At 36.6% G+C, this 16,679-nt stretch overlaps 1 protein-coding gene and 1 long non-coding RNA gene across 6 annotated transcripts in view; one reads left to right on the top strand and one right to left on the bottom strand.

Moving 5' to 3' along the window:
* Positions 1 to 16,679, bottom strand: part of PKIB (cAMP-dependent protein kinase inhibitor beta) — a 103,932-nt gene that overhangs the window by 80,634 nt on the left and 6,619 nt on the right. For 2 of the 5 annotated variants that reach the window (XM_045499443.1, XM_045499446.1), the window contains exon 1: positions 3,585 to 3,683. The exons of 2 other annotated variants lie outside the window; for them this stretch is intronic. The gene's annotated coding sequence lies outside the window, so the exon portion shown is untranslated. Of the gene's footprint in view, positions 1 to 3,584; positions 3,684 to 16,679 lie in introns of those variants that run through there. One more of the 5 variants, XM_045499442.1, reaches the window with a different exon arrangement.
* Positions 6,871 to 16,679, top strand: part of LOC123608959 — a 123,262-nt gene continuing 113,453 nt past the window's right edge. The window contains exon 1 of the long non-coding RNA XR_006717540.1: positions 6,871 to 7,144. This is a non-coding gene — a long non-coding RNA (uncharacterized LOC123608959). The remainder of the gene's footprint in view (positions 7,145 to 16,679) is intronic.

Raw genomic sequence — 16,679 nt, 5'->3', positions numbered from 1 at the left:
CAAATTTACAGGATTTCCTAACATTAACCAATTATTGGAATTGTGTTCATGTAATAGTATTTTCTCCCCTAACATGAAATGCTGTCTTTATTATACATTACTTTTATGTGCTTAAATTTCTTTGGGGAATTTTCAAGCTGACTTAGTTCCTCTAAGTCTCTGTTTTAGTAAAATTACTATACCATCTTAGTAATGGTAACTTTATAATATTTTTTAATACTTGGAAATAAAATTCCTTCCTTATTATTCTTTCTCAAAAATGTGCTTTCCCAGGCTGCCCCTTCTTTCACATGAATTTTAATAATCATTTTGCCAACATATTCCTAAAAATCTGTTTTTATTTTGTTTTCATTTTATTTTATTTACTTATTTATTTTTGAGACAGTGTGTGAGCAGGGGAGGGAGAGAGAGAGGGAGACAGAGAATCTGCAGCAGGCTCCACGTTGTCAGTGTGTGGGGCTTGAAGTCAGAAACTGTGAGCTCATGACTAGAGCAGAAGTAGGACACTCAATGGACTGAGCCATTCAGGTACCCCAAAATCTCTGTGTTTTTAGGTGGAATTGCATTGACTTTACAAATTATTTTGGGGAAGCCAACACCATTACAACATTTGCTATTCTCATCCAGGAATACAGTATAAATCTCCATTACGGCTAATCTTATTTTGTGTTTCTCAATAAAATATTATTGTCTTCGTTTAAGCCTTACACATTTAAGCCTTAATTTCTTACACAGTTTACTCATAGATATACAATATTTTATTGCTATTATAAATGAGATTTCCTCATCACGTTTTAGCTGTTATTGAAAAGTCAATGGATTTATTCGCATTTATCTTTTGTATGGCAAGTTAACAGTTTCTTATTCTAATAGTTCTTCACTTAATTTTCTGGGATTTTTCATAAAAAATATAATCATTTTTAAGTGAAAAAGATGTCACCTCTTTTCTAATAATTAAAACCTTTGAGAGTCAGCATACCATATAATTTGACATTAAAGACACATGAGTTAAACCGCTTGCGTTCTAATCACTTATTAGCTGTGTGACCTTGGCCAAGTTACTTAGTTTCTCCGGGCCTCAGCTTCTTGATTTATAAAACAAAGATGATAATAGTTCATATCCTAGGATTGTGGTGAAAATTAAATGAGTTAATATTTGTAAAGTATTTAGAACAGTTTCTAGCATATATAATTAAAGTTTTAAAAATGTTAGTCTTTTAAAAAATTTGTTGTATTGGCTAGAATTTATAGAATGATGTTAATTTTAAATGATGAAATTGAGCACCCAGTAGGCCTCTAACATTTTTGTTTTCTTGAAATTGCTTTTTCACAGTTTAATAATATCTCCCTATTCCTAAGTTACTCTGTTGTATATATGTGTTTTTTCTTAAGAGAAATAGAGTTGCATTTTAGCAAATGTTATTTGGAATTCTATTAAGAAATAAAAAGTAGGAGTTTTATTCTTTAGTCTATTACTATAAAATTGTTTTAATAAATTTCCCAATATTGAACCACTTGTACATTCCTAGAATAAACATCATTTATTGTATTATTCTATTTTGTTGATTCCTACATTCCTATGTCCAGTATTTCAATGAATTTCTGTGATTCTTTTTTGTCTTACTTTTACTAGTGTTTGGGGGGGGGGATTTAGTGTTATGCTCTTTTTATTAAATGAATCAGAAAAGTGTTCATCTCTTTTGTAGAGTTCATAGAATATGAGATAAAGTGTTCGGGAAAAATGTGTATTTTCAACCACCGATTATAAATACCTGATGAAAACAAGATACTTTACTCATCTAAACAGAATATTTTAGCTCCTGCCAAATCTTGCTATCCAAGCTGGTCAAGAACGTAGGCTTAAGCATCAGACAAAATTAGGCTCAAATCCTAACTTCACCACCCACTGGCTAAATGTGTGCACTTGGCAAGGTGCATTTTTATCACAGAGAAAAACCATTCTTTCCTTACCTTCCTCACATGGAGTTTTTGTGAGGATTACAGAAGATTATCTTTATAAATCACTATACACTCCACCCACAATAAAGACTCAATAAATTATTTTGTTAGTCTTAATTTTCCTTAAATACAAAATTAATGTTTACAATTTTACTTGCTATTTTTTCTTAGTATGGAGATTTTGTTTATTTATAGGGAAAGATAAGTGCTTTTGATAAAACTATTGGTATGAAATTGTTTCATAATAAAAGGTATATTTCAATTAAGACGTGTTACTCTCTGCAGTCATAAATTTAAAAGTTGACATGAAAGTAAAAATGCTCCAATAACACATGAAAATGAACGTATTGCCACTGTCTCCATGAAACTACTGTGGGTCATTAAAAAAAGTTGTACTGGTTTTGAGAAAACCAGGCAATGAGCCTAAACCAAATTTAATGTCTTCCACTCTTTCCTGTTCCCTTGGAGCTTTTTGTTCTCATGGGAATCTGAGAGTGGGAGGAGAATGTTAGAACCTTCACACAGGCTGACGCTTACTCCATGTTTTCTGATCTGCCATCTGAAGTGCAAGGGTGGGGGCAGGCCTCTCTCTTTGGCTGGGAGAACACAGCACTAAAACAGTGAAGTGGCCTCAAATATAAGTCCTACCAATGTAATAGAATTTTCGTGAAATATTAAGATTGCGACATGAATGTAGCCTCATTTTTAAAGGACACAATAGGTGAATAAAAGCATACACAGATATAAATATATGTGATATATATTCTATATATACATATGAGTATATACAGAGATCTGTATATATTCATATTCACCTACACAAATGGGTATCATGCATATATATATGTATATACATATATAATTATTATCATATATACGTTATTTGTAAATATGAAATACATGGTATATATGGATATATAGATACATATCACCAGCACAAAGAAATCTGTTTCTCAAAAAAGAGTATTTCACATTTTGTCCACCAATCAGTATCATCAAGAAATATTTACTTGGGGGCACCTGGGTGGCTCAGTCATTTAAGCATCTGGCTCTTGGCTCAGCTCAGGTCATGATCTCACAGTTAGTGAGTCCGAGCCCTGTGTCAGGCTCTGCCTTTCTCTCTTTCTCCCTCTACTCCTCCTGCACACTCTCTCTCTCAAAATAAATAAATAAGCTTAAAAAAAAAGAAATATTTGCTTGTATTTACTATGGTCTCTGAGGAGATTAGAATTGACCTGATAGACCTAGTGAGTTTCTCTTCTGTTTTAAAGACTATAAATTTTAAACATTATTTTGGTAAGCTGACTTCCTCTGCTAAGAACAACTTAAACAAGCACAACTAAGAATGTAAATATCAAGCTAGGCTCAGCCTCTGTACTAATCACTGGTCTCCGGCAAACACAAGATGAAAATGTCAATCTCGAATTCTCAGCATGCGTTATTTGCTATTAATCTGACATTAACAATAGATTCTACCAAACTTCGATTAAACTGTATTGACTTTTTTTTTCTAAAATAAAGACTACCACTGCACCTTTTCTTTGCTGTCCTCTGGCTTTATAGCAACAAAGGTAATTTTAGGGACATCCTCAATAGCAGGATCAATGGATCAAAAGTGTACCTACTTCTATCTTTTCTGCCCTGTGTGGCCTCAATAACTTGATGGTTTCCAGCTTCCCCCAGATTTCTCTTGATCAAGTGCCTTTCAGTATACCCGTGACCCTTGAAGGAAACAAAGGGGGAAAAAGATTTATTAAGATTAACATCTCTCGGGGCGCCTGGGTGGCGCAGTCGGTTAAGCGTCCGACTTCAGCCAGGTCACGATCTTGTGGTCCGGGAGTTCGAGCCCCGCGTCAGGCTCTGGGCTGATGGCTCAGAGCCTGGAGCCTGTTTCCGATTCTGTGTCTCCCTCTCTCTCTGCCCCTCCCCCGTTCATGCTCTGTCTCTCTCTGTCCCAAAAATAAATAAACGTTGAAAAAAAAATTAAAAAAAAAAAAAAAGATTAACATCTCTCATTCCTTGTCTATTTTGGAAAAGAACACATGGTTCCTTGGGCAATAACATTGTCTAACTTAACAACAAAATGCTGCACAATTTTAAAACAACATTCATTATTATTTTTCCATTCCTCATCCTGATTTTTTTTAATACTCTTCTGATTTATAGCAGGAACAGGATAAATTTCCTTGAGTAAGCAGCTCAATACTCCCTTATAAATGAGGAGTGTGTTTCTTATTATTATTTGGTTCACTGTTCAAACTCATCAGTTGTGTTCTGAGCAATCTTTCTTCAGTTTTGCTTCTAAGACTGTGTAACATGAGCAGTCACACATTCTTACTGAATAGTGAAATCACCTATATAGCAAGATACATACTTTTCTTCAGCTCTCCAAATTTCCAATGAAAATAGATTCACTAGATGAGTGACAACCTTTCTCAAATGTGTGATTTTAAAAGCACCAAATCCCTGCAGCAATCCATATTTGAATTCCAACGCCAAGAAGCAAAGACATTGTTTTCCCCATAATATTTGGAATTATGGAAGATAAAATGAACCCAGTAAAATTTAGTCTACACCTAATGCCTCCGTATCAAGAAGTAGCTTGAAAATTTGCTGTGAATAGGCATCTGATCCACTTGCTAGGTTTTCCTATTCACACTCTTTTAAGTATTTACATATCAAAAGCCCCTATTTTAAAACTAATTGTACAGAAAACAAATTGGTTATTTTCACTTCTACATATATTCCTGACAGAGGTGGCTGAACCCAGGTCCCCTTTCACTGGGGCCGTCTACATATTTGAGCATGTGGTAAATGTTTAGTTGTCCTAGATGAGAGCACCATGTTTCATGTTAGGGAGATTACCTGTTCCTTTTTCTACAAAGTGTGGGGCCAGTATTGTCAATATTCCTATGTTTATATGTGCTGTCTAACTTTACGAGGGTTATTCAGAGCAGGAAAGAGTCCAGAGCTGTCTGCTGTTTTCTTCTCACCCCTCTTCCCCATAAACCACCAAACTCTGTCTATTTCAGGCTCAGAATGTTCCTCAGCTCACTCTTCCAATTCCATTACCATATGCCCACATCTTCCTCCACCCCATCAGTTCTTTCAGATGTTACAACATCGCTCAGTAGGCTCCCTGGTTCGACGCAAGCCTTTTCCAGTCCATATTCCACACACCATTCATGTTGGGACACTAACTGAACTTTTAATTTGTATAAAACCCAAGAATTATACATAGCGGAAATGTTTAACCATTATTCTCAAACGAAGTATCTTGTCCCCCAAATGCCAACAGCATTATGCTAGCCATCTTTTAAGGTAGTTTTCAAATAATTTCATTACCCTTCTTTTTCCTTTGCTTCTCATATTTCCTCATAGCTTACAAGTAATCCAGCACACAAGAAAGTCCAAGGGCATTGTAATAAAGGGCAGAAACAGTGATCTCAGTTCTAGTTCCAGTTTATCCAGTTCATCCATTTATCACCTGTTGACTTTGAGGAGTCATCTCCCTTCTTGTTAGGTAAATGGCAGAGCTTTGTTTATCAAATGGGGATGGAAATATTTATCTTGCTTATCTCTATAGGCTGTTCTGGGAATCAAGGGTGATCACATACAATAAAATACCAAATATGCAATACTATCATTACCCTCCCCGAAGAACTGCAACAATAAAAAATGTGCTTCTTGTGTGTTAACTCTAGATTCAGATTGGGATCCTAGAAAAGGTAGCTGTGATCACACTTTTAAGTCTTGCAGCTTCCTTCTGGGACTATGATGCTCTAAAGGGTTTTGTTTGGGCTTCCAAAGTGGGGGAAAATACCAAAGGAATCATACTCTAACATATTTGGATTTCTAAGACATGCTGAATCTAAAGAGGAAAGAAAAGGAAAAGGGGCTCAAAACCGTGACAAATTTTAATTGGCTAAAACTACCATAACTGAAATAATCCAACTGTCATTTATGGCACAAATGTTAGTGCAGTCTCCTAAAAACTCAGATAATTACTCCATACATTACTGGACACTTTCAGATACGAAATATATGCCTATTCTCTATCATTCTGTTGTAGGTTTTAACTGGAGAATGTGGAATGTGTATAACAGGATGACTTTGTTTTGCTTCTAAAGAGAAAATACAAAATATCAACCCAAATATCATTTCATATATAAACAGCATTGTAGCCTCAGTTCAAGGAAGTGTATATTTTAATTTTTTTTTCAACGTTTTTATTTTTATTTTTGGGACAGAGAGAGACAGAGCATGAACGGGGGAGGGGCAGAGAGAGAGGGAGACACAGAATCGGAAACAGGCTCCAGGCTCTGAGCCATCAGCCCAGAGCCTGATGCGGGGCTCGAACTCACGGACCGCGAGATCGTGACCTGGCTGAAGTCGGACGCTTAACCGACTGCGCCACCCAGGCGCCCCAAGGAAGTGTATATTTTAGACTTAAAAAAAGGATGGGGGGATATATTTGAACTCATGCATCTAGACAAACTAAAGAAAGTGTAGAAATTAAGTAAAGCAAGAGAAGGGGAGAGTGATAGGAATAAAGACCACAGCTATATTTTCTTAAAATTGGGTGAAATGAATGTTAATCAGAGTTCACAAAGTCTAAATTCTCCTTTGAGTTGCATAGATACAACCAAGTAAATAAAATAACTCTCAGTGAAGTATAATTGTATTTGAAATTATTGTCACATATTAAGAAGGATCTGGAAGTTTGTTTGTTTATTCATGTATATGCTCAAAATCAATACTTACTGAGTACCTTCCATACATGAGACTTTGAACAAGATGTGATAAGATGTACTGGTTTGAACCTGTTGGCCATATTGGGCTAGAAACAAATGCCAAAAGAATTGCACCAACAGCCCACATAGAAACCACCCTGCTCCTCTGCCTACAATGTACATCATCTTTTGCTCTCAATTAGCAGTATCTAGGCCATCCTTAAGGGATCCCAACTCAAATGCTGCTTCCCTTGTAAAGCTCTTTGGAATTGCTCCAGTTTGAGACTAATCATAATCCCTGCCAGAAATCACTTTGTTCATAACTCTCCGATGCACTAATCATGGCAGCTATGCCTTACGGCTCTGTGTGTAACAATCTTCCTTAGCAGCCTGTGAACATCTTGAACGGCAATGTTTTATTCATCCATCCATGGGACTTAGCACGACATACTGTAAGTACTCAGGTAGTGATTACTGAATAGAAAGTTCATACATCTTTACTTGCAGGAGCAAAAGATGTATCATAACTTTAAAACCAAGATTTGCAAATGTTTTATGTTCACTTTTGCTCTATGCATTTCTTTAAAAAATGAATTTATGCCATGAATTTATACTTTGGTGGAAATATGGAAAACTCATGTATTCATGTATAAAAGTCTTCACAGTAAAATTAGCATTATTCTATTCAAATTCTTCTATTTGTTCTTGTTTCTCTCTCGTTAACTCAACCTATTCTCTCCTATTTTTCCTACTATATATGCTTGATTTCTATAACAGTTTTTAAACCAACTAGCCAAATCCTTGACAACTACTATATTTTCAAAAGTTTTGGTAGCTATTGCACATACATAAAATTGTAAATAGCCTGTTTCATTCAGTCAGTCAGTCAGTCAGTCAGAAAACAGTGTTGTCTACCACAAGGCAGACACCATGGAGGAAACACAGACCGTTTCAGGAGACAGAAGGTTACAGATAGAGTAGTTGATAAGAAATACATATAAATGACCAAAATCAAAATTCAACCTAAATGTCACATTTCTACTTTATCTGAAATTATTAATTAAACAATTTTTGAATGAAATCTTAGTAGCTGAAAAATGAATTAAGAGGAACTGATGAAAATGACAAAGAATCAGATATATTCATGTTTCCCATGCAGTTAATACAAATAGTTAAACAGCCAGCTATCTTCTTAGATTCAAGTGGCAAAGTAAAAACAAGTTTTCTAATTAAAAATGTAATGCCAGCATTGTATAACTGCCTTTATTATAGGAATTTGGCAAACTTGACCAACTTTGTCCTAAAAATATTGACAAACTTTGCTCCCATAATTCCACTGTGAAATTCCCTTGACCTGTCAGGTCCTCTGGATAGTTCTCTTTTTACTTTGCTCTGGTTGCTGCTGCTGCTGGGACAGAAATGAGACAAAGAGGTTTTAACATTTAATAAACACGTGTTCTGTGTCATGAGCCTTGCTAGACACTTAGCATTTTCCTCCATTTAATCATCACAATTAATCTACTACATAGCAGACTTTTTTCAAAGCTTAGAGATGGTGAGATACCTCCCTAAGGTCACATACCTAATACGTCACAGAGACAGAATTCGAATTCAGATCTGACTCTAAAGCCTGTGATTAATCCACTATGCATCATGATGCCTCACAATATTCTTGGGACTACTGACCTAGCTTCTATATATAACTTTTCCCCTATATTATTTTTCTTTTATGACTAAACAATAGTTATTGTTTTGCTTCAAAGCTCTAGGAAATACCAATTTTTTGGAGGATTGATTCAAAAATAATTCACTTATTCATTTCCTCTCATTTTTCTTTTAACCACTTCCCATTCCTGCATATCTCATACCAAAGAGAAACAACTTTAATGCTAACTGCTGCTGAATTTATTTTTCATGTTCACAGAATTTGGGTGGATGGAAAGAAGCATAATTTAAAAAGCCCCCTGCTATAGAGTATAGGCCCAAAGAATAAAATAAAATAGGCAAACTTAGTTTGCACTCTCTTGCATTATATCATTAAAACCCAAAACAAGTCTTTTGTGAATACTGACTGGGTTGTCCTCATGAAATAACATGGTACTTAAAGAATTCTGTAATGACTGAGAGCACAGATTCTAAAGACATACTTTCTGATTACAAATCTGTACTGTGTACATTTGATCTCGTTACTTAACCTTTCTGGGCAGGCCTAGATTTCCCCAAATGTAAAATATCCTTAATAATAACACCTATCACATACAGTTGTTGCGAAGGTTAAATGACACATGTACTTAATTGAAGTCATATAGAAAAATTCCCAGTACATACTGTGCTTAATGTTTTAGATTTATTAATATTCTTTTTTTTAATTAAAAAAAATTTTTTTATGTTTACTTATTTTTGAGAGAGAGAGAAACAGAGACAGAGGAAGACAGTATAAGCAGGAGAGGGGCAGAGAGAGGGAGACACAGAATCTGAAGCAGGCTCCAGGCTCTGAGCTGTCAGCACAGAGCCCGATGCAGGGCTCAAACCAATGGACTGTGAGATCATGACCTGAGCTGAAGTCAGACGCTTAACAGACTGAGCCACTCAGGTGCCTCTAGATTTATTAATGTTCTTATATAACAAAAATAAGTAGAATGCTCCTACCAATGATGCATATGATAAAAACAGCAAAATGATCATGATCACTCTTAAGTGGTAAGCAGCTATAAATAAGGCATCTTAGAAAAACGTTTAAATTTTCTGTTACTATTGATATATATATCCAAGTAGTCCTCTAACTGAATGGCTTAGACATATTAGCGAGTGTGCATGCATGGGTGTAAAACAAAAATCTGTGTGAAATTTTTGAGAGGAATTTTTAAGCTTTTAAGTTTTTGTTTTTGTTTTTTTTTTGTAAAGAATATAGTTCCCTCAAGGAATATAGACCCTAATGCAACAGAGAAGCTTTCCCTTTGTACTCACAGCAGCAGGCAAACAGTTAAAGCCCAAGGCCAGAAATACTAGATGAAAACAAAGTGGGAGGAAAGGAAATCAGGTTCCTATCACTTCTCTCTTGCTGGTCAGTGTTAATTATTTCTCAAATCTGACGGCTGCACATTCCTCTGCTTCACACTTTAGCCTCTGATGCAACTATGTGTTATTCCAAGATATTGAAAGAGCTCAATTTTGGCCTTTAAAACATGCGCCTGGATCTTCAGGAGAAGCCATTGCTCAACACAGGCAACTTTCATTCCTAAAAGCAAAATTCAGCCTTCTTACAAAAGCTGATTAGTCTTGACATTTTATCGACTCTCCTGAAGAGCCATTTACGGACTGTGTCAAATATTAAAAATAAAATAAGATGTGGGCCTGGTGAAATTATCTTCTGATTTGACCAAACCAGAATTAACTTGCTGATTTTTCTCAAATGTACATACTTGTTTTGGCTAAATAAAGTTAATAGGGAAAGTTACATATTCCATGAGGCATAAAGAAAAAATTACTTTCCATTACCCAGAAACCTTACCTTGCAAACTAAGCCTGAAGGAGAAAGAAACTGGAATGAACGTAGTTGAATGAGAATTTTAGCTGCGACAGCTACCTGACTTGCTCCCAGTTCATGTTTAATTAAATTTACATCAATAATTCCATAAATTGCTTGCATGGTCATAGAACATAAGTTATCATCTTTGATCCTAAGGTCAAATACTTACTGCTAACAACCCTTGTGCCTCTGAGGGAGGCTTGGCCCCCTGCCAAACTGTACTGCTTCATCCACAGGGGCAGGCCCACTACTGTAACACCTCATGGGGGATGATGCACCACCATGGCCCCTTGGTTGCTCGGCAACAACCCCTAATGACTGCTCCTCTGGGACTGCTAGGCAACAGCACTGAGTCCCCCCCCAACCAACCCCAGCTGCTCCCAGTGCACTGCTTCTCAAGAGGGCCAGGTTAACAGGAGGCCAGGGGCCCTAAGTGACTAATCACATAATCTATACACATTTCTCAGAATGCTCTCCAACTGTCACTAAATAGAAATCAGTGCAGAGCTAGGTCCTACCCTGAAGGGTACTCTTGAATGTATCCTTAATTTAAACTCTATCCTTGGATCTTTAGAGAAGCAGACAGAAAACTAATGCATCAGAGCCAGAATCTGTGGCCAAAAAAGTCTATTTTAAAAAGCACACACACATAAAGGAGGTCATTCTTTTTTCAATCAGATTTAAAATGTGACTTTCAAAGCTTTCATAATTTCAAAGAACTTTGCTATTTAGATAGTGCCTGTTAACAGACCAAAAAAATGGGGAAAACATAAGAACTTTATAAGCCTATTCCTGAAATGTTTTAACACATAACTCTATTTAAGTATAGCAATGTCAAGGAAAGACCTTCAATTCTTGTCAATAGTTAAACCTACATTTACATACTCAGTTTCAATGTATCAGTTCTATATTCAACAAATCTAAATTAGTCATATTTTTCCATTTATATCCGACCTACCTCTTAGGACAAAGGCAACGACTCAATCAACCAATCTAAAAACTTGCTCACACATCAGAACATGAGTACAGCCTTGCCCCTATCTTCCTCACTGTCCCTTACCTCTCTGTTGTGCAGGAAGAGGCAGGTGCCTTGGGAAACATGGGCTTGCAGCCAGTATACCATAGTACAAATAAGATTCTGCTACTCCACTACTTTAAAACCATCAGTCAAGTCCAAGCTATTCAGCATGGCATGGAAGGCACTTCTGAATCTACTTCCCATCAAACTTCCAGCCACACCTGCTGGGTCCACTATGTGATTTAATTATAGTTCCCTAAACACACTACACACTTTAGGTCTTTCCTCTTCCTAGGACACATTCCCCTTTGCCTGGCAAACTATTGGTTATCTGTCAAGATTTAGCAATAACATCACCTCCTCTGAGAAACTGTCCCTGATTTTAGAATTACATGTAGCTACCTCTGAGCATCTCTACAACTGATTCATACTACTGTGATGGCATTAGTCACACAGTTTTACGATTATTTACCTACTCAACATTAACCCCATGTTGTTCAAGGGCTAGAACCTTATTCTGTTCAACCTGGTTTCCTCGGTGCCTGGCGTATTCCTTAGCATTAAGGAGGTGTTTATACTATATTTAATAATGATTACAAAATAATGCGCCTAGACAAAATTGTAAAATACATGCGGATAAGGCATTTTTAACCTCTTAATTAAGCAGGGATGGGTAGTAAAGCAATTTACTGAAAAATAAAATGAAAACTAATCTCCTGAATTTGGGGCTGCTCTCTCTGTAAACTATGATGAATCATTCTGAGCAAATAAGTAGATAGCTCTGCCGTGATACAACCCATCCAGTATTATGGCTAAAATAAACACATTGCCTGCACCCCTTTTGTTATAACTATAATAACATCAAACTCAAGGGAGCTACATGGTCTGGTAACCAAATCACTAAAAGCTAGTCTGGAGCTGGTAATAGGGAAGATACTTTCCCTTTCAGTTTAGCAACTCTTAGAAGAGCTTTTGGGGGCACCTAGGTGGCTCAGTTGGTTAAGCGTCCAACCTTGGCTCAGGTCATGATCTCACAGTTTGTGGGTTCAAGCCCCATGTTGGGCTCTGTGCTAACAGGTCAGAGCTTGGAACCTGTTTCAGATTCTGTGTTCTCTCTCTCTCTCTGTCCCTCCCCTGCTTGTGCACTCTCTCTCACTCACTTGCTCTCTCACTCTCTCTCTGTCAAAAATAAATAAATAAACATTAAAAAAAAGTTTTTGAAGAAATCTTGGTGTAAGTAAAATAGAGAAGAGAGTATAAAAGAAACTAAATAACTAAACACCAATAAAGCAAGAAAACATTTTAATTTTAAAGTTTCCTAAATAATAATTTGCAAAATTTTATTTATTCAACATCTGTCTCCCTCAAAACACTAATTTAAGAAATAGGAACATGACCAAACAAAACACAAAAGCCCACAAATGTTGCAACAAAGTGTAATATCTCAAAGCTGTTCAACCTTGCCTCACCACCTCAGGAGCTACAAATACAGGCCTCCATTTTTTAATATAACAATACTTTTATGATTTTTTTATAATAAGTGCACATAAATGTTTATGTAAACATATTACCAAATACTTTGATATTAGCAGTAATATGACTATCTAGGTTAATCCATGCAATACAAACTCTAATCAATGGAAATCTGAATTGTGCGCCTATCTGTTAAACTCAGAGAGAATTCTTAGTCTATTAAGAGCCTGTGGGTCCCATATACAGCTAAGGCTGTGTGCTTCCTCAGGTAGGAAACCTGTATCCTTGGAAGTATTAGACTGTGTGCCAGAAGGTACTCACAACCACGTGATAAATTTTGGATATCAAAGCAGTCTTACTTTTTAGTATATATATTAAAGAATATTTATATTAATTAAAACAAAAGAGGGGAGCCTGGGTGGCTCAGTCAGTTGAACGACTGGCTTTGGCTCAGGTCATGATCTCACGGTTTGTGAGTTCAAGCCCCGCGTCAGGCTCTGTGCTGACAGCTCAGAGCCTGGAGCCTGCTTTGGATTCTGTGTCTCCCTCTCTTTCTCTGCCCCTCGCCACTCATGCTCTGTCTCTCTCTGTCTCAGAAATAAGCATTAAAAAAAATTAAAAAAAAAAAAAAGAAACACGTTATAAATTAGAATGCAGGGGCACCTGGGTGGCTCAGTTGGTTAAGTGTTGGACTTCAACTCCAGTCATCATCTCACCATTGTGAGTTCAAGCCCTGCATGGGGCTCTGCACAGACAGTGCAGAGTGGGCTTTGTATCCTGTCTCCTTCTCTCTGCCCCACCACCACTCATGCATGTGCTCTCTCAAAATAAATAAATGAACTTTTTAAAAAATTGTTAAAAAGAAGTAGAATGCAAAATTTATACTTACTTGTAAGATGAATATAAAATTTCATTGAAACTTTGCACTTTTCTATGGAGCACTTAAGTTATACCCTAGATTTCTGGGAATTTTTTGGTGGAAAAGAGGGAGAACAATTTGACCACAGCATAACAGAGTAGGACCATCATTTCCTCCATTCTGGATAAGACACTGCTATTGATACAACTGAAAAATACACTACTTTTGTTTGACAAGCACTTCACAATACCAATTCATATTGAATCGCCATAAACCAAAAATTTTTAAACCAATTCTACAAATAACCATTTTTTCACTGTCTGGTTTCTTTTAAAAATGCATGCCACTCTTATATTTATCCTCATCTAAACAACCTGTCAAAATAATTTTTGACTCATAGAGTACCACACTGATTATATGACTCCCTACTCAAAAACTTTCAAGAATGCAAATTAGCTACAAATTTAAGTCCAAAGTTTTCATGCCAGCATATAAAATTCTTCACCACAGGGACGCCTGGGTGCCTCAGTCAGTTAAGCATACAACTTCGGCTCAGGTCATGCTCTCTCGGCCTGTGGGGTCGAGCCCCGAGTCGGGCTCTGTGCTGACAGCTCAGAGCCTGGAGCCTGCTTCAGATTCTGTGTCTCCCTCTCTCTCTGCCCCTCTTCTGCTCATGCTGTATCTGTCTCTCTCTCCCTCTCAAAAATAAATAAACATTAAAAAAAATTAAAATTCTTCACTACAGCTCCAATGTATCTTTCTACCCAGTCCCTAAAATTCTTTTTTAATTTTTTTTTTATTTTATTTGACAGGGAGAGAGAGAGAGCACAAACAGGGGAAAAGGAGAGAGAGAGAGAGAGACAGAGAGACAGAGACAGAGACAGAGACAGAGAATCTTAAGCAGGCTCTGCGCTCAGCACAGAGCCTGACTCAGGGCTTTCAGGGCTCCATCCCACAACCCTGGGATTGTGACCTGAGCCGAAATCAAGGGTCAGATAATTAACCAACTGAGCCACCCAGGCAACCCTCAATTTTGTTTTTTTTAAAGTTCCATAGGGGCGCCTGGGTGGCGCAGTCGGTAAAGCGTCCGACTTCAGCCAGGTCACGATCTCGCGGTCCGTGAGTTCGAGCCCCGCGTCGGGCTCTGGGCTGATGGCTCAGAGCCTGGAGCCTGTTTCCGATTCTGTGTCTCCCTCTCTCTCTGCCCCTCCCCCGTTCATGCTCTGTCTCTCTCTGTCCCAAATATAAATAAACGTTGAAAAAAAAAAATTTAAAAAAAAATAAAAAAAAAATAAAGTTCCATATATGCAAAGGATTTTATAATTAATGGTGGAAATATAGGTAGAGCCTATTTTCTTCTTAATATAATTCTGAAACTTCTTGATTTTTCACTGTAATGTAAATTATCTCAGAAACACTTCAAAAATTTTAAAGTTAAAACTTAGTGGTATTTTAAGTGGCAAATATTACGGGCTCTGGAAAGGAAATATAGAATAACTCATTACAGTGTAACAAGGCAGAGTTGACAAAAAAGATAAGATTAAGTAAGAATCTGTGATTCTTGGTGAAGAATTTACAATAGCAAGCACATATGGTTCTTGAAAAAACTGAATTCTACATTTGAATGTTGCTAATATTTAAAGCAATGTATTTTAATGGATTGGGTATGTTTTCTTTTTCTTTCTCATTTCTCAAATCAATGATTACCACAGGGTGCAGCAAAATTAGAATGTACTCTTTTGGTAAAATGGAAAATTATCTGTTTCATACCCTTGAGATCTGAAAGTTTATCTAACCAAAAACTATCTTACGGGTTACTTTACATATGAAGGAAAAATGCTGTTTTTTTAAAAATTTGCAATAGTATACAAACTGTATAACATCATTACATCAATATAAAAATATAACCCTACAAACATACAAAAATTGGAAGATACTATTGAATATTAAAATATTAAAAAATCTTTAAATGTTCTTGTGTGATGGCTTTATGATAAAAATATCTGAAAGAAGTTGACAAAGTAAACCTTTAACAATATTTCTGTAAGACAATTTGAGATATTTTCAGATAAAGCCTAAATTGTTGTTATTATACAAAATCCTTATTTCATTAATAAAATCCATATTTCAAGTGGATCATACTGAGATAAAACAACAAAGTAAAGAAGTGAACCCTTTGACTATTAAGACCAATAATAATTATTGATAAATAATATAAAAAGTTTTCAACAAATTAGGATAAACTAAGATACTTTAGTTAAAGTGTTGGTAAAAATAAACATCTATGAGTAAAAAAGTGCTTTGTTTCTCCCCAAACTAGAACCCAAAACATGGACTCCTCAGAGTTGGAACAACTTATGCTGGGTTTTACTTGAAGCTTAATACTTTTTGGCAAAATTCCACAGACATCTCAGGGAACTGACCCAGATCTACCCTGTGAGGAAAATATGTCTCACATCCCCTGACAACCTGCTCCCACTCCTCCTTGAGGCAAACAAATAAAAATTATACCCCCCATGTTGTAGACTGGTCCCATTTCTGCACTGTCAAATCCAAGTGGTACAAATTAATGGAAAACCCGAAATGACCTGGTTTAAACCAAACCTAGTTCAGTGGGTATACGATTTGGACTATTTCCGGATACAGTGGGTGCATTGCCCAAGTGAACACATTGCTTTTTTTGTAACCATCTTTACAACTAATACTGAGCACAGGGCATGTGTCATGCTCAGCAGCAACTGTTCAGAATGTCCAATTCGAGGGGCACCTGGCTGGCTCAGTCGGTGGAGCAGGTGACTCTTGAACTCAGGGTCAGGAGTTCAAGTCCCACATTGGGTATAGAGCTTAGATCAAAACAACAATAACAACACAAATAATTAAATAAGACAAAACAAAACAACAACAACATTAAAAAGCTAACAGGTGGCTAATTTAAGAGGATGAAAAATGAATAAATATATTAATGAATAAATAAATGTTTAAAAAAAAAGAATGTCCATGGGGCGCCTGGGTGGCGCAGTCGGTTAAGCGTCCGACTTCAGCCAGGTCATGATCTCGCGGTCCGTGAGTTCGAGCCCCGCGTCAGGCTCTGGGCTGATGGCTCAGAGC

Source organism: Leopardus geoffroyi, chromosome B2 (genome assembly GCF_018350155.1).
Source record: "Leopardus geoffroyi isolate Oge1 chromosome B2, O.geoffroyi_Oge1_pat1.0, whole genome shotgun sequence".
NCBI lineage: Eukaryota > Metazoa > Chordata > Mammalia > Carnivora > Felidae > Leopardus > Leopardus geoffroyi.
The sequence above is the reverse complement of the archived record's forward strand: the minus strand, read 5'-3'. Positions and strand labels throughout refer to the sequence as shown.